Genomic DNA, 17,827 nt, shown 5'->3' on the forward strand with positions numbered 1-17,827 from the left:
ATACACACATAGTGTGTATGCGTCACTTCACGGGCTTAAGAACAAACTTGACAGAGGAGTGTGCAAATAATAATATTAATAATAATAGGATGTTATTTATTACTGAGGAAGCTGCTTACCTGGTTTTCTTTGTTCCAGTAACATCGTTAGTTCGGGATCCATAGGAGCATCCCTCAGGTATGTGTTATAATCTGGATTTGTAACTTCAGGGCACCACTCCTTTACACACGTGTTATTGCATTCTGCAAGCGTGCATAATAATCTATCATTGCCACTGCTTCCTGGAAACTCAATGTAAGGAAGGAAAATTTTGCAGCAGCGGCATTTCTAGCATAGTTGCCGAACTGTTGTGCAGATATGCAGCTCTTGTGTATCGCTGAACATAAGACTAACCTGTAGGTATCTCAACGTTAGCCATGCTTAAAAACACACTCGTTTTCAAAGACACTTTGCCAGCTGAGTGTCAATGTGTGAGCTCACAAGTTGTTAATTCATTGTAAAAAGAGCACACCAGCGTACGAAAGACTGACAGAACGGACGGAAGAAAGCGCTCGAAATCAACCTTTTCATTGACAAGGACACACACACACACACACATAAGATCGGTCCGCGGCTGACACGTGAAATTCAATCTTTATTTTTCTTTTGTACATCTGCCTGCGATTTTATAACTTCCTATGACTGATGGCGCATCAAAGCCATTCCAATCATTTTTTAAGACAAGACAATTCAGGGCTACTTACACAAACAACCTTGCCTTAACTGCCGCTTCACTTATCCTTGTCGCAACTAAGGGCTCGCTGAAACAATCACCCTTGCCTATAACTTCGACACCAGATGTCCTCCGTGTACGATCACATGACAGAGAAACACAGCCACGCGAAATGCGAGAAAGCCTTCCCCAAGCTTTTGGATATATTCTGCTATGTTGCAGAAGCGTATAGAGGGATTTCTCAATTGCGTTATTATCGATGTAGCTATATTTCGCTGTTTCATCAGACCAGTCGATGGAAAGCAATCAAGTGACCGTACAAGGGTGATAAAAGAATATATCCACAATGTCAAGCACCGCCTATCGACTTGCCGGAATATCCGCTATTTTCGTGCCAGTTTGCACAAATTGGAGGACGCTTAAGCTTCTCCTTTAAGAGTGCAACGCGATAGCGTTAATGGCCCCCTGTCGCAGAAAATCCGGCGTCGGCTTCGGCGTAAGCATCGGCGTCCGTGGCATCGATGGCGAAGACGTTCATCCCGAACCCCCCCCCCCCCCTCCCCCTCCCGAGCACACAGGCCATCCGCGTGGCGCAAGGGGTTAAGGAACAAAAATTGAATTGCTCAAAGTAAAATCTGGCAGAAAAAGCCAAAAGAGTGCGCCTTAAGGTGGCGGTCCCACTCCGGCGGCACGAGCCCCCCGTTTTCAGTACTTTTGGAGCCACCGTGGCGGCTCTTTTACTTAGGATATGAAGTTGTCGTATAAACCATAAAAAGCTTAATTCTTGTAGATTCTAACTGTTTATAATATAAAGAAATTGATTGATGTGATTTAGAAATAAGTGTTCAAGAACAAGCATGAGATACATGGTTTTTGCGAACTGTGTCTCAGTTGTGACCATATTTAGAAGAAACTACTGCACTTACTGCATTGCGGCTTGCTCTGTAGCTTTAAGACATATTTATCTAGTTTCTAGACGTAGCAAGATAATTCTGAATCTTTACTTTTTGGATAATTTGCTTTTGAAAATTTCCAAATATTGCAATCTTCTGTTGTAAACAGCCCGGCAACTTCATGCTGAAGGAAGCTAAATTTTGAATAATGTAGAGGGCAAGGGATTGCCATTTAGGATGCAAAATGTCATTTATGTAACTTTATTAGTTTTTCTAAAAATGCGGCCGAAATAAGCAATATTCAGAATTCTGGTTTTATTTTTGCCCATTTTTGCGGGAAGCTACTAAAGCTACGAAGCTGCGGTTTTAAATCAATCAGAATGAGCTTTATTTATACAATACAAATAATTTATACAAAAATAGTTGGACCAATAGCCTATGTGGCTAGTACCTGGTCCAATACAGAAATAGCATATAGGTCAACAACGTACATATTTTCTTAGTTAATAATAACATTGCATACATGAACAAGTATTAATTTGTAAAGGAGGTGTTATTCCGATTGTCTAGACAAGAAGAAGCGTTTACATGCAAGATCAAAGCTTCTGGGTACTAAAGCTACATGAATGAAATTTTGCGTCCTAAATGGAAATTCCTTGAACTCTACTTTATCCAAAATTTACCTTCCTTGAGCATGTAGTTGCCTGGCTGTTTACAACAGAAGATTGCGATATTTGGCAATTTTCAAAAGCAAATTATCCAAAAAGTAAAAATTCAAAATTATTTTCCTACGTCTAAGAACTAGATAAATATGTCCTAAAGCTACAGAGCAAGCCGCAAGGCAGTAAGTGCGGTAGTTTCTTCTAAATATGGTCACAACTGAGACACAGTTGGCAAAAACCATGTATCTCATGCTTGTTCTTGAACATTTATTTCTAAATCACATTAATCAATTGCCTTATATTATATATAGTTGGAATATACAAGAATTAAGCTTTTTATGGTTTATACGACAACTTCATATCCTAAGTAGAAGAGCCGCCATGGTTACTCCAAAAGTACTGAAAACGGGGGACTCGTGCTGCCGGAGTGGGACCACAACCTTAAGTACAACCTAGAGACATGATAGCGTGGGTTTGTAATTTGAATAAACGATAAAAAAGCCTAATAAGCAGCTAGGGATATTTGAATGTCATGGCGTTCCACTATTAAAGGCGAAGCTTTAGCGTCCTTCATTTCTGATGGTGCGCGGCTCAAGCAAGCAACGCTCACGCAATTTTGGACACGCGGTCGCCTCGGGGCAACAGCAAACAATAAATCCTAGGGCATTCATATTTTGATATACGACGGCTTATATTGCCCCTACAAAAATGTCTTCTCAGCAATGCAGTTGTGTTTAAAAGTGAATCCGACTTTAAGGGGATCGGTGTAAGCTTGGTCTTTGTAAGCTGCCTTTCCCACTTTGTGCGTAGCAGTGAAGCTTATGTAGTGTTATCAAGCGCGCTTACTGAGGTATAGCATAAGTAGGACGGTTTGCACGTGTCAAATTCTCGCTTATCAAGGCCGGTCATGTGGCCATTTCTGTTCACTTAAAGACATGTAACACCGAGCAATAAACGTTCTTTGGTTCTGCCTCTACCTGCCAGCTAGGCGGCGTTATACCAGTGGCGGCGAAAATGGGATTGCGGTACGATGAGCGCAAGGCCACCCGAGTTCGAAGACACGACCAGTAGCTGGAGCACGTACCGTATTCGTTTGTAGGCGTTTTTCGAGGGCCACACCATCGCAGATGGAGGAAAACGGCGTGCGCTTCTGGTGTCGGCACTGGGTGACAACGTTCTTCGCGTGCTTCAGGGGCAATGCCAGTTGGAATCGGTGAACAGCCGAAGCTATGAGGCCGTCGTACAGCACCCGGATAACTACTTCGATCCCCAAGCAAATCATATTGTCGCCAGCTACGCTTTTTTTTTATGCGGAGCCAAGCAGAAGGCGAAAAGTTACTGGACTACGTCACCTATCTGAGACGCCACGCTAAGGATTGCAATTTTGACAAGTTCCTCGACCGCATCTTGCGGGATCGGATTATGTGCGGGATCTGTGGTGAAGAAGCACGACGACACTTGCTGTCGCAAAAGAAGTTGAACCTGGCAGAGGCAGAGGCCTTTGCTATAGCAGCGGAAAAAGCAGAAACAAATGTCCGCGCAATGCAAAAAAGCAGCTTCAACGACAACGGTGGTGCCAATTTCGTACAGAGGCCCCGGATGAATCGGCGGAAATCTGGACACGGGCCTGGGTCCAGAAGCGCGTCTACACAATGCAGGAGATGCGGCTCGAACTACGCTTCGGAAGTGTGCAGACACAAGAAAGAGACGTGTCACAAGTGCGGCAGGAAGGGACACCTGACAAGGATGTGCTCCAGCGGTCGCGGTAACCCGACGTACGCGGTGAAAGGGTCAGACTGAATTGAAGAAAAAGAAATGTCTGCGCTTTGGTGGCTCACAGCTATAGTAGCAACGACTCCATACGACCGTTCGAAAAGGATTTTGTCTTGGAAGGCCGGAGATTACGCATGCTGGTTGATACAGGGTCGGCTATCAGCGTTATTCGGAAGAGAGTTTTCAAGAGCCATCGGCAGTGGTGACCGGCGCTGGAGAAGACTTCACTGCGCCTGTCATGCTTCCTGGGGCCGCTGCTTGTCCTAGGCCGAATGACCATGAAAGTCAAATGCGGTAACACGCAAGTGGACAGCTCTCTGGTTGTAGTAGATTGCGACGGGCCTCTATTGTGCGGCCGGAACACCATCCAAGCCTTACAGAATGCCTGCATGGCGCTATTGGAAAAATTCGCGCCGCAGAACGTAAATGTGGTTCATTGCGACGCAGCGATAGCGAAGCTTCTAGCCGAATTCTCAGAAATATTTGAAGAGCGGTTGGGTTGTTGCAATGGGCCCCCTGTGATGCTGCCCAGAAAAGAAGCCGCTATACCACGCTTTCTCAACGCTAGACCAGTGCCGTACGCGCTTCGCGAAAAGCTGTGTGAAGAAATCGATCGCCAAGTGCAGGAAGGAGTGCTTTCGCCAGTGAGAGTTTACGAGTAGGCTACGCCCGTCGTGCCAGTAGTGAAACGAAACGGTGATATCCAGCTGTGCGGCGACTTTAGACTAATCGTGAATCCGGCAACACATTTAGAACAATACCGGTTGCCGAAGATTGAGGAAATATTCGCATCTCTGTACGGGGGCGAGGTGTTCACCACTTCGGATTTACGTCATGCGTATAATCAACTTCCGCGGGACGACGAGGAATGAAAAAAGTTGTCGCAGTTTCACCTGAAAGGCGAAGCATCAATTGCGATAGAAAATTTGTAGAGCTATACGGAGTAATGATAGTAGCTTTATCAGCTGTATAAACTTGGACATGCAGCAGCACCGGCCACACGCAGAACTTGTCGACGCTGTCGGCGTTTTTCCAGCGTTCGCACAAGATGCGTGCGGCGTTGGTGGCTGTTGCCGGAGCCCCTGATATAAATAGGCACTTGGTGCCGCAGTTAAACGTCACCTCCCTTCCCTTCCCCTCCCCCCCCCCCCACGGCCTTTCGCGCGTCGGAAGAAGGCGCGTTTGCTCTATATATATGGTGATTGTAAAGGAGGAAAGAGACGCCTACTTCTGCAGCCCTTAAGGGAGCACGGCGCAGAACGCGTGTTTGTTCTCCGCCGTGCGTTCATTCGCCGTGAAAGCGCGCGTCCCTCGCGCCCTTTCACTCGCACATACAGCGTTCGGCGGCGCGCGCCGACGATTTCATCTCCATTGACGTCATACGGAACCTCACGGCGACGGCAACGACGACGGCAGAAATCTGCTTTGGAGTGTCCATATAATTGCTATCGCAATAAAACGGCAGTGTTGAACACACACAAAGGTTTATTTGCTAACAACCGCCTAGCTTTCGGCATCGCGTCGGCTCCAGCCTAGTTCCAGCGCGGCATTGAGTTCCTTCTATGAGGCCTGTCTCGGTCAAGGTGTACTTAGATGACATTATTGTAGTCAAAGAGCGAAAGGACAATTCAACGCTGCGGCAAGTCTTCGAGCGGCTGCGCGGCAGTGGAATTACGTTAAACCGGGACAAGTGCAGGTTCAGGGAGAAGCAAGTCTCCTCTTGAGCCACAAGATCGACGCAACTGGCCTGCACCCTCCCGACAATATTGAAGCCGTCACCGCCGCACCCAGACCAGAGACGGTGAGCCAGTTGAAATCATTTTTAGGGTTGATCACATATTACGCCAAGTTTTTGCCCAACCTTGCAACCACTATGGAACCACTCTATAGGCTGCTGACTAAAGGAGCGCAGTGGCAATGGAAAGCCGAACAGGAAACAGCTTTCCAGGCAGCCAAGTGCGCCATGGTGGAAGCTAAACTTCTTGTACACTATGACCCCCAAAAGCGGCTGCGGCTTGAATGCGACGCTTCGCCGGTTGGGGTTGGCGCGGTGCTGTCACACCGAATTGGCAACAAAGACTATCCTATACCTTTCCGTTCAAGAGCACTGACACACGCTGAGCGGAATTATTCACAGTTCGAGAAAGAAGCGTTGGCCTTGGTGTACGGCGTTACCAGGTTCCAAGACTACTTGTTGTCGAACCATTTCACTGCGAATATTTAACGGTAGGCCTTGCTATTGGCGGCCTACCAATATGATATCGAGTACCGCCGACGACCGCTGAATGCTAACGCTGACGCTCTCAGCCGCCTGCCATTGCCGAGCTTGGGGGACAGAGGAGGGCAGGAGCCGATGGAATACGTGGTTTATACGCAGGGCCTAAGCGTTATGGCCCTTTCCGCTCAGCAATTAGCGGATCTGAGCAGCACAGACGATACGCTTCGTCAGGTTAAGGCGTGGATCACGCGTGGCTGGCTACCGCGCTTACCTACAGCACAACAACACCTTTTGCCATAGTTTCACGATCTCATCTACTGGGGACATCGTGTAGTGTTTCCGGAGGCGGCACGACGGTGCACGCTGGAAGAACTACATTATAGTCACCCCGGTATCAGTGCCATGAAGCGCACATCGCGAACGGTATTTTGGAATCCCGGATTAGATAGGGACATCGAAGTGATGGTTCAAAGGTGCCTTCAATGTATACAATGCTGGTCCATGCCAGCCGCTGAAGTTCCGTCTCCATGGCCCGCGAGCAACAAACCATGGTACAGGTTGCACATGGATTTTGCGGGTCCCATAAATGGTTACCAAGTTTTTGTGTTGATTGACGCCGGGACGAAGTGGATTGCGGCTGTACCTTTGCAGACCGCCATAGCGGATACCACCATTCAAGTACTTCAGGGTATTTTCGCACGTTTTGGACTACCGTACTGTTTAGTATCGGATAACGGACCACAGTTTTCAAGTGCCACCATGTCCCGTTTCTTGCAAGGAAGCCACGTGAAACACGTGAGGACAGCCTCGTACCATCCGCAGTCGAATGGGTTGGCGGAACGAGCCGTGTGATCAATAAAAGAGGGGCTTCGAAATAATCAGTCTGGTACACTGCCAGATCGACTAAAAAAGTTTATGCCATTACAGAACGACACTTTTGGAAGGCGGAAAATCGCCAGCAGAACTGCTGCTGGGCTTTCGTCATTGAACCAGGCTGACGGCTTCTTTCCCAGATACCAAGGAGACGGAAGACAATGGCTCCAAAGCACTGGCCTCAGGGGCAACAAAAGCACAAGCACGGTTTTCACCAGGAAGGCATGTATGGTCGCGCCAGTATCGGGCGCGCCAGAGGTGGTTACCGGCGACAGTAGTATCCACGACAGGAACACGTATGGTAACACTGCAAACACCAGAGGGCCTGCAGCGGCGCCCCTCCAGCCACAGCTCGACACAGAGTCGCCACCTAGCAAGCAGAGCCAAGCCCGGACCAACGACGAAACTCAGGAGACCCTCAATGGGCAGAAGTTCCTCACGATACGGATGTACGGGAGGCCAGCTCACAAGCAGAAGACCGAGAGCTACCACGACGTTACCCGCCGTGGTTGCTGAGGGCTATGGTCTTGGGCTGCTGAGCACGAGGTCGCCGGATCGAATCCCGGCCACAGCGGCCGCATTTCGATGGGGGGTGAAATGCGAAAACACCCGTGAATAACCCCAGGTGGTCCAAATTTCCGGAGTCCCCCACTACGGCGTGTCTCATAATCAGATCGTGGCTTTGGCACGTAAAACCCCACAATTTTTTATTTTTTTCTACCACGACGTTCGTGTCACCACCTGAAGCCACCAGATCGTCTCACGTATACTAACTTAGGAGGAAGGGATGTAGTGTTATCAAGTGCGCTTACTGAGGTATAGCATGAGCAGGACGGCTTGCACGTGTCGCATTCTCGCTTATCAAGGCCCGTCATGTGACAATTTCTGTTGACTTAAAAACCTGTAACACCGAGCAATAAACGTTCTTTGATTCTGCCCCTACCTGCCAGCTAGGCGGCGTTATATCAGCTTACTCATAAAGAAAAATGCAATGCGAACGGGGCGCCATAACGCTATCGCGTTCCACTCTTATTATAGGCGAAGCTTAAGCGTCCTTAAATTTTTCTTCGGTTGAGTATATATTGCCTGTGCACACCTGGTACCTTCCGCAGTGCTGAAACCAGCTTGTGAGATGGAGTATAGAGCGTCTCCGTCGGCGATCTGGCTGTATGTGACGGCTACAACGTCTTCGTGACTAGGAAGCAGGACGAGGTCTACAGCAATGATGATGAATGTAGTGTTTGTTGCGCAAGGGCCAAGTTGGGCAAATAGCGCCAGGCAAGTGGTAATGTGTTCGAATTTGAGCTATGAATTATTAGTGGTGGATGTAACGTGGCTGTAAGGGGGCCTAAAAATAGTCGCAGTAAAGTGGGTGAAATCTACATGTAATGAGATTATGGCAATGACTACTGAGGAGTACTATGAACATGAAGAATGCATTGCGAAAAAATGACACGATATACAAAATATGTCAGATGCAATAATTGACAAGAAGCACTACTGCCTAAACAGAGCCCTTGAACCGCAAGGGCCTGGATGCATGTGCTATACTGAACTACTATCACAACCGCATCCTCTGGAGAGAGAATGCGCTACGAAATTATTGGGCTTATAACATGCAGGACAACATCGTTCAAGAAAGCGAGGACTGCTTTGGTATTAAGAAGCGGTTCTTTACCAAGAAACTTAGCGGGATGGAGAGGGATACAATACCGGTATGTAAGAGGAAAATAGTTCTTCCTATCTCTTTCGGCTTCGCGACACTCCAGGAGGACGTGTAGGACGGTCAGCCTCTCACCATATCTACCACAGGTTGAGGGGTCGTTACCAGTCAATACGCCAGCATGTGACTGACGCGTCGGTGTAGAATTCTGAGCACGAGTACTTCGATTGAAGATCGCGGAAATGCATTGTGATTTGGAGCTCGGGAGTGTGCTTTGTGACCTCTACAAAGGATACATCATGTTCTATCACCTGCCACTCCCAAGGCGGTGACAGCTTAGCTGGAGGCATTAGGCGATGTTCGAGACGTGGGACATCCATCTCTTCGCTAAGGTCTCTCACATGCAGTGAGAAAGGCCGCCGGATAGACAGTCAATTACGAAAAAGCGTTGCACACGTCAAATCATTAACGGTTATAGAACAAGGATGTTCCTGATTAGAATGCAGTTAGAAAAATAGGTGAAGCTGATGTATGTTCTCTGCAGATGGAGTGACCACTCATTTGATTCTACGCATAAACTTTCGACAGGGCTTGTTCTGAATACGCCAATGGCCAGGCAGATACCTAAATGGTGGACGGGATCTAGCATCTTTAGCGCGCTCGGGGCGGCAGAATGATTTACCGCTGCACTATAGTCCAATTGTGACCGAATGATGTTCTTGTGCAGATTCATTGTACACTTCATGTCGCTGCCCCATGTTGTGTGAGATTAGGTTTTCAGTAAATTCATCGTGTTTAGCTACCTGACCTTGGGATATTTTGTGTGTGGCATAAAAGTAAGTTTAGAGTCAAGTATGATGCTTAGGAACTTGTGCTCTTTGTTCACAGGTATTTGTTCTCCATACATTTCGATAATGGGATCTGAAATGAGCCCTTTCTTCTTTGTAAAACCGCACAATACCTTTTTTTTTTGGGGGGGGGGGGGGGGTTCACTTTGAATAAGTTTTCGTCTGCCCACTTGGAAACCTTCTTCAATACCTGTTGTACGTCTCTCACACACTGTAAGGTTGCAGGATTTTAAACCTATTTGTATGTCATCTACGCAGACGGAATAAAAAATTTCTGGTGGTAATGAAGCAGGAAGTGTGTCCATCTACACGACAAAGTGTGCAGCTGAGCACACCTTCTTGGGATACAACAGTTTCCTGTATAAATTGACGCGTCAGCTTCTCATGCTCGTGATGCTCTTGCCCGTGCTGACATCGCCCGCCAGGTTGCCCGCGATGGCTTGTCGGCTTCACAGGTCAATCAAAAATGTCTCTATGACCGCCGACACGGGGAGGTGAACTTCCCTCCAGGATCGCTCGTCTTGCTGTGGTTCCTGTCACGTCGCGTTCGCCTATGCGAAAAACTCATCTCCCGTTATACTGGCTCTTACCTAGCCGTACGCAAAGTCACTAATGTGACCTATGAAATTGCTTCGCTAAATCCAACATGGACTATGTCACTCGCGATTGCAGCCTTTGCAGCAATCGCGAGTGACATAGTCCATGTTTCGCGCCTTAAACCGCACCACTCTCGGCCGCGGCCCTAATTGCACCGGGACGGTGCTTCTGCCGCCGGTGGGTAATGTCACGAGCGGCGATCCTGTGGTTGGTGCTTGGACGACTACGACGGCGTGGCTTTCTGGTGTGCACGCGCGCTCCTGAACCATTGCTGTAGCGTTGTGCTGGTTACATTGTAAATATATCAATTGTATATATAATCTCCCCGTAACAATATATTGGCGATTTTCACGCGGAAAGTACGATTAGACAGAAAGCTTTCTATTATGTTTAGCATATTTCCACGGATACCCATTAACAGACAAGTCTCGCAAGATTCCGTACCGCCAAGTTGTATCATACGCCTTTTTCATATCGAGAAAGACGGATAAGAAATATTGTTTATGTATGAAGCAATCACAAATGTTTACCTCGATGCGCACGAGATGGTCGGTTGTAGACTGTCCTTCTCTGAAGCCGCACTGATATGGATCAAGAAATTTTGGTCAACTCAAGGAAGTGAAAAGGCGACGGTTTATCATTTTTTTTCAAAAAGTTTGCAAACACAACTCGTGAGGGCTATTGGGCGGTTGTTACTAATGCGGGATCTTTATCTTGTTTCAGAATCGGAATGAAAATAGATTCTTTCCATGCAGTAGGAAGGTACCCGGCAGTCCATATACCACTGAAAAGTGTGAGTAGCGTTATTTGAGTATCACTGTGAATGTGTTTAATCATGTCGTACATGATCATGTCAGGTCCAGGTGCAGAACTCTGACATGCAGTCAAGGAGGGTTTCAACTTCGCGATGTTAGAAGGCAGGTTATAGGATTCGTTCTGTCTGCATTTGCGATCGATATCCTTGCGTTCTACTATTTGTTTGTGCTTTAGGAATGCCTCGTAATAATGATTAGAACTGTATACGCGCTCGAAGTGTTCGCCAAGAGCATCAGCTTGGTCTTCCAAGCTGTTCGCTTCGTCGTTCACTAGTGGCAACGGATGTATTTCTTTGCCCTTTCGCCTTCTTAGCCCGTCCTATACTTTGGCCTCTTGAGTATGCGAATTTATACTAGAGAGAAACGTCGCTTGGCTTGCCTCTTAGCCTGCCAATAGGGCTTTAGTTCAGCAGTCGTGCTAAAACGCTCCGTTTGACCTGGGTTTCCAGTTTTACGAATTGAGCGAAATCACACGACCCACCCGTCTTTCGCGCCAAGGATCATCGCTAGGGCTGAAACCTAGGCGTACGGGTACGACCATGCGACGAAGCAACAGTCGTCTCAGAGGAAAAGATCAACGTGTCGACAATAAAAAATGGCCAGGCATGGCCGCATCTCAACAGCATGCATGCTTATCGTCTTTATCGCCATTCGCGGTATTGTGCATCAGGAATTCGTCACGAATACCCAGGCTATGAATACCGACATTACTGCCAAATTTTAGGACTCCTGATAGACGCCGTTTCGAGAAAACGGCAGGATCTGGGGCGCGTGAGGAGACAAATGCTGCACCATGACAATTCAATCTGTGAGAAAACACTCTGTAGACGCGAATTTCTCGACGTAAACTATATAGTTCCTATTTGGCAGATTTGACTCCCAATTACTTCGCTCTTATCCTAATATTATGAAGCCAGCAAATGTCGTCATCTTTGCACGATTGCCTCAAACAAGCTCGAATCACCTAAGGGTCATCATTCGCACAGGGAAGAATACTTCTATAAAATTTTTTGAAAGTCACAGGAACACTGAAAGTGGTGCATTTTCGTGCAAATTGACTATTTGAAAACTTACGCTGCTTGAATGCACATAAATACATTTAAAATTACTTTTACAAAACTGAGCTAATCTCAAAAGTTTGTCATACCACCTCGTACACACAGAAAGAAATTTTATAGGATAAATTTTCTGTGGTGAATTAGTTTCTGCCATTCCAGTTTACACTTACGCTCATCAAGCTATGCGTTTTAGTACATTTTCCATATTACCAATTGCCATACTCTTGACCTTTAAATTATGTCAGCCAACTCACTAGTATAGGGATTTTAGGAGGGGTGTGCGAATAGTGAATTTGGAGACCAATTCGAATACGATTCGAATAGTGCCAGAAGCCAAATCGAATCGAATACTTTTCGAATAATGAATAGCTGTTATCAACATTAACATGAAACGATGCTCACATAACAGTATTCTTAACGTTAGCAAGTTTCTGTCATTGCATAGTACATTATAAAAGCACGATTGGAGCATTAGAAGCAAGTATAGTTTCTTCACATGTACAGGGCTCTCCAGAGAGAGAGAGCGAATGATCGCTGTACAGCCTGAAAAGTATGGTTACCTAAGTGGCTTAGCCTTCTCCACTACGCAAGTTCTCAAGTTGACCACTATGCATTGTACAGACATGTTTTATGTCTGTATTCTGCCCGCGGGCATAGTTTACATTCTAGTTAACATTAGGAGAAAAAATGGCGCTAGGCAGGTCATGGATACGTATGGTAGATAACATGTAGACCATTCAGTTAATAAATGGGCGCCAAGGGAAGAGAAGCGCAGTCGAGGACGGCAGAAAACTAGGTGGGGTAATGCAACAAAGAAATTCGCGAGCGAAAATTGGAATCAACTGGCGCAAGGCAGGGGTAATTGAAAATCGCAGGTGGAGGCTTTCATCCTACAGTGAACATAAAAAATTCGCAGTTTCGCCCCAAAGGAGAACCATCAATTGTGATAGCAAATTATTAGACAGTTATACGGAATAAGGATAGTAGTTTTATCGGCTGTATAAACTTGGACACATTCGCTTACTAACACAAAACAAACATGTTGTCAGCGCGCACAAGCAAACATGTATAGATACCATTCGATGAACGCGCACAACCGTTGTCAAAACACTGGCGCGAGCAAGCGCGCCAGCAGCTGCGAGCGAAGGTTCGTGATGTGGTGTTACGCGTCTCTAGTCCTCCAATTCTCGCTAACTTAAATGGCATTCTTTGAACTCCCGCACAGCCTGATGTAAATTAAATGTGTGCGTTGCAAAAGTATTGCGTAGGCCTGCACATGCGGCAAAACATTTTATGAAAACACTGCTTGTCGTTCACCGCGTGCTGAAAGGATCGATATTTCTCGTTCACTGAAGAGGAGCATACATATGGAAAGAGTTTCTGTAAGCAAAGCCACGCAGCGCGCCTTAAACTGTGTGATGTGAAAACGGCTCAAAAGCGTTCAAGAATTATTGCGGGAATAGGACTTGCATTGATGGCTGTACACTAAAAGTCATAAATCCAATGAAGGTGTTTGTTGGAAAAAGGTGCACATTTTCATGGTGAGAGTTAGCAAAAACATTTTCTGTTCTCTTGTTTATGCTCTTCCATGTTGCTTCCTATCTTGATGCGCGCGCGGCGCTGAGATCGTGGATTGAGGAGTGGTCTGTTACAGCGTGGTTTCTCATCTTGTTCACCCACACGCACGTGGTCTTTAGTTCGTCATGATGCCCATACCACTTCCTTGAGACAGCCAAGAGGGACCACTCCTGTACTATTGCGAACAAGATCTCTTACTGAAAAGGTGGAACCGCTCACCGATCGAGAGGTGAGGTGTCCAAGTCTTCCCTCACCTGGAAAACCTGCGTATTTCCTGTGTCACTTCCAGGGAATGTTTCGCCTTCTCTATTCTGTATAGGTTTTAGACAGACTCTAATTGTTTTCTACATGGCCTACTCTAAATAACAAAAACAAATGTTCGCTCACTCTTTGTTTCGCAAGCAACTTTCGACAAGACAACAATCAGCAAAGCAGAGCAGCTTGAAAGCTTCATTGTTCTGTTTTATGTATAAATATATACAAATCTGAAAAGAAAATGGAAACAATCATGAGTGAGCGCTTCTAAAAAAAGAACTGAAACGGGGCGAGTAGCCCAGGTATGGACCGCCTTTTTTATAGAGTAAAAAATTTTAATGGTATTATTGAAAAGCACAACTTCGCGGTTATCTTCGGTTTATCTGCCCAACAGTTTCTGTCGGCGAACCGGCCTTTTTTAGGGCCACAGACAGATCTCTCAACACAATTTCTTCATATATTTAGGTAGAGGAAAAGAAATAAGAAAGAAAAGAAAGATGGAAGAAAACACGAAGAAAAAAGAGAGCGCGAACCTGCTTCCTCACTCCGAAAGAAACGCCGCTCACTTACTGAACCACGGCTCAATCGCTCTTCAATAGAGCGGCTCAAAAGATCCGGCTCGTTCCTGAGCGCTTTCTAGGAACGGTTCCTGTTCCTCACGCTCACTGAACGAGAGAGAGCCCAGCCGGCTTCCTCTCTCCGAAAGAACCGCCGCTAGCTTACTGAACCACAGCTCCCTCGCTTTTCAAAAGAGCGGCGCCTTGCCGGATCTCTTGAAGAGCGATGGAGTCGTGGCGAAAACAGCGGCGCGCTCAGGAGCGAGCCGGATCTTTTAAAGTGCGAGGGAGCCGTGGCGAAAAGAGCGGCTCGCTCCTGAGCGCTCAGGAGCGAGCCGGATCTTTTGAGCCGCTCTTTTGAAGAGCGAGGGAGCCGTGGTGAGCGGCGGTTCTTTCGTTCTTCAGCCGAAGGCGAGGGGGTGAAGGCGACTCTTGCGAGGAAGGGTGGGGGGGCAGGTGCTTTCTCGTACCGCTAATAGATGGCGCGGAAGTCGCACCCAGCAGAAGACACGGCTCTGACGGAACGCATCGGCACGGCTCTCTGAACGCGAGAGAACCGGCTCCCTTTCTCCAAGAGAACCGCCGCTCATTTTTACTGAACCACCGCTCACTCGCTCTTTAAAAAGAGCCGCTCACAAGCTCCGGCTCGCTCCTGTGCGACCCATCTCTAATTGTGATGTCTGCGACTGCAAGTACATAGGCCAGACTGAGGCCGCGCTCAGACTCCCTCTATATAACAACAGAGCTCACGCCCACGCGCTACCAAATCATAGGCCGTGACTGCTGCGACCGGGTCGCAGCAAACAAAAGGTGCCCAAAACATTTGCTGCCACCCATGACGTCACGTCCGCTATAGCCCATGATGTCACGTCCGTTTATTTTCACGGCGGCTGTTTTTCGGGGCCGGTCGCGTTGTGAAGCGGTCCGTATTCCGTGCCTTCTTACAGAGTAAGTAATCCATTTTTCCACTCTATATGCATGTAATAAAAGGTTGGGGCTGTCAGCTGCTTGATGTGTTGCCGTTAGTTATCTTGCGCGCATATTTTGCCTCGTGGCCGCGTCAAATTGCAGCCGGCCCGTGGAATATGCCGTGGCATCCCATATAAAGCTATAAAGCTGATCCTCCGTCAGGATCGTTAGTACGTGTACAGAACCATCCAGTAGTGTGGTTCAGTGAATGATGCGTGAAAAAAACGAGGACGCAAGAAAATCCTGGCATGGTGAGCTGTTCCGCCAGATCGTGTTGAATTTGGCGCTGAGCCGTGCTCCCTCAAGGGCTGCAGAAGATAGCGCCAACCTTTCCCTTTCCTCAAGAACCACTTACTACGTGTTGAATCGCGTTTTTGCGCGAAATGGTCGAAGAGCTTCGCTACTGCTTTTCTACAGCTTTGCTGCATTTCATTTAATCATCACCTGCATTCTTTTTAATAAGACAAATGGCATTACTGCGCGAAAGAGCGTCTCGGAAGTTTCCCAACAACAGCCAATGCCGCCGTGCCTGTTGCATGCACGCTTACCAGCTACACGCTGTCCTGATGCAGTTGGAACGATTATGACGCAGTATCAGCCTGCTACTGCGGGCTGCAGGATCACGATGACAATACAATTAAAATAACTAAAGAAATTAATGCAGTAAGTGTGGTGTTCAAACGTTGCCAAGCGTGATAAGCGGACCTGCCTCGTAAGATGCGTTGAATGAATCGGCTTTCTAAAGTCAGCTTCGCCGCAGTAAACGTGTTACGCGGTGAAGCTTACCCAAAAATTATTGCAGTGAAGCATACCAAAAGTGAAAAGGGGCCGCTATCATGGGACATTTATATGTTCCTTAACTATGTACGCGCGCACTCGCCTTCGCCCATCACATTACGCGCGCCCAGGAGCGTAATAAGTGTATTGGCAGGTGTACTCACATATATGAAAACTGCCAAGAAAAGCTGGTTAAGGCAAGCTCTCTTGTCGAAACGTTTGCACCAGCCTGTTCGACCACTGTTATATCACCGCAGTTCTGTATTGCGGTGAAGCATACCGATAGTGGGTAGGGGTCACGCGAATCGGGAGTGTAGGGTTTCAGCCAGCGAGGAACCCTACCAGTCTCAACGTTCTAGTCTCAAAAAAGCACATTTTTGCGCCACGATGACGTTTCGACAACTTTTGTTGGCTGTTGGTGATGACACAACTCTTTTACAGATAACATTCTCTAAGCCTTTTGAAATGACAGGGAGCACTGACACCGGCCGATAATTTGACATGTCATTTCTGTCCCCTGATTTAAACAGTGCAGTCAGCTTCGCCTGTTGCATTTTTGTAGGGTAAACGCCAGTATACAAGCAAACATTGAATACGTGGGTGAAAACAGGCACTTTGCTTTGTTGTGTACCTGTTATACTGCTATTCAATTTTCCTTTCCTTTTAAAGTGCTTACGTACATCACATCGCAAGGAGTCACTGTGTAATTAGTGGCCTTGTCATGCTAAAAAACCAGGCTCTACTCAAGAGAGGTTGGGGTTAAGTACCTGTGAAATGTTTTAGAGGGGTAGTTTTCTGAGAAGAAATCAGATGCCCGAAACAGACCTGTGGTATCCTGGGTTTGAGTATTTAACAGTGTAAAGGATACAAAATACATTATATTTCTTGTCTGAAACCAACAAGTAAGTGAAATATGTAAATATATTAAATAGCGTCCATAGAGCAACTGCAAGCTGCGCACACCTAGACCCAAAACGCGCTTTTCTTGCTCCAGTCCATGCAGGCTGTCAGCTGCTTTGTTGAAGCCTCTAGTACATTCTCAGTAGTGCAGTAGTTTTTGTCTGCATTTTGCTCAAGTGTGCCCTACACATAATTGAGTGATTTGCAGTTGCAACTGGACTGCAACCTCAGCTTGGGAGACCAGTGGTAGGGCAGATTTTGTAAAACTAAGCTACACATAGCATTACCAGTTTGAGCAGAGACCTGTTTATATATGTGTCGTCTTTAGCATCTAGATTTTTTACCATGAATTCAGAAAAATCTCCAACACATCGAGTCCCTAGATTTGAAATGCTGTATAAGTTGTCTTCTTGTTCATTGCGGTTGCGCTTAACTTCTGTCCAAATAGGAGAGCACTTCTGCATAGCACATCAAGGACCACTCTTATTAACATGCCTTCCTTTTATTTATCTTACCTACAATCAAGAGCACACGTATATAGCACATGAATGTGCTGTTCTTGAACTTGACTTACATTGCCATGTTTAGTAGCCCAGTGCTCATAGTTGGTGTTGGTACATTCAAGCTAAGCATTACTACAACCTTTAACTGTAGGTATTATGGTGTGAGAGCAGAGAAA

The 17,827-nt window shown here is 46.7% G+C and overlaps 1 long non-coding RNA gene across 1 annotated transcript in view; it reads right to left on the bottom strand.

The window, feature by feature from the left end:
- The window catches only part of LOC125943857 (uncharacterized), a 56,875-nt gene that overhangs the window by 14,747 nt on the left and 24,301 nt on the right, over nt 1-17,827 (bottom strand). Inside the window, exon 2 of the long non-coding RNA XR_007465947.1 lies at nt 120-242. This is a non-coding gene — a long non-coding RNA (uncharacterized LOC125943857). The remainder of the gene's footprint in view (nt 1-119; nt 243-17,827) is intronic.

Source organism: Dermacentor silvarum, chromosome 3 (genome assembly GCF_013339745.2).
Source record: "Dermacentor silvarum isolate Dsil-2018 chromosome 3, BIME_Dsil_1.4, whole genome shotgun sequence".
Classification (NCBI taxonomy): Eukaryota; Metazoa; Arthropoda; class Arachnida; order Ixodida; family Ixodidae; genus Dermacentor; species Dermacentor silvarum.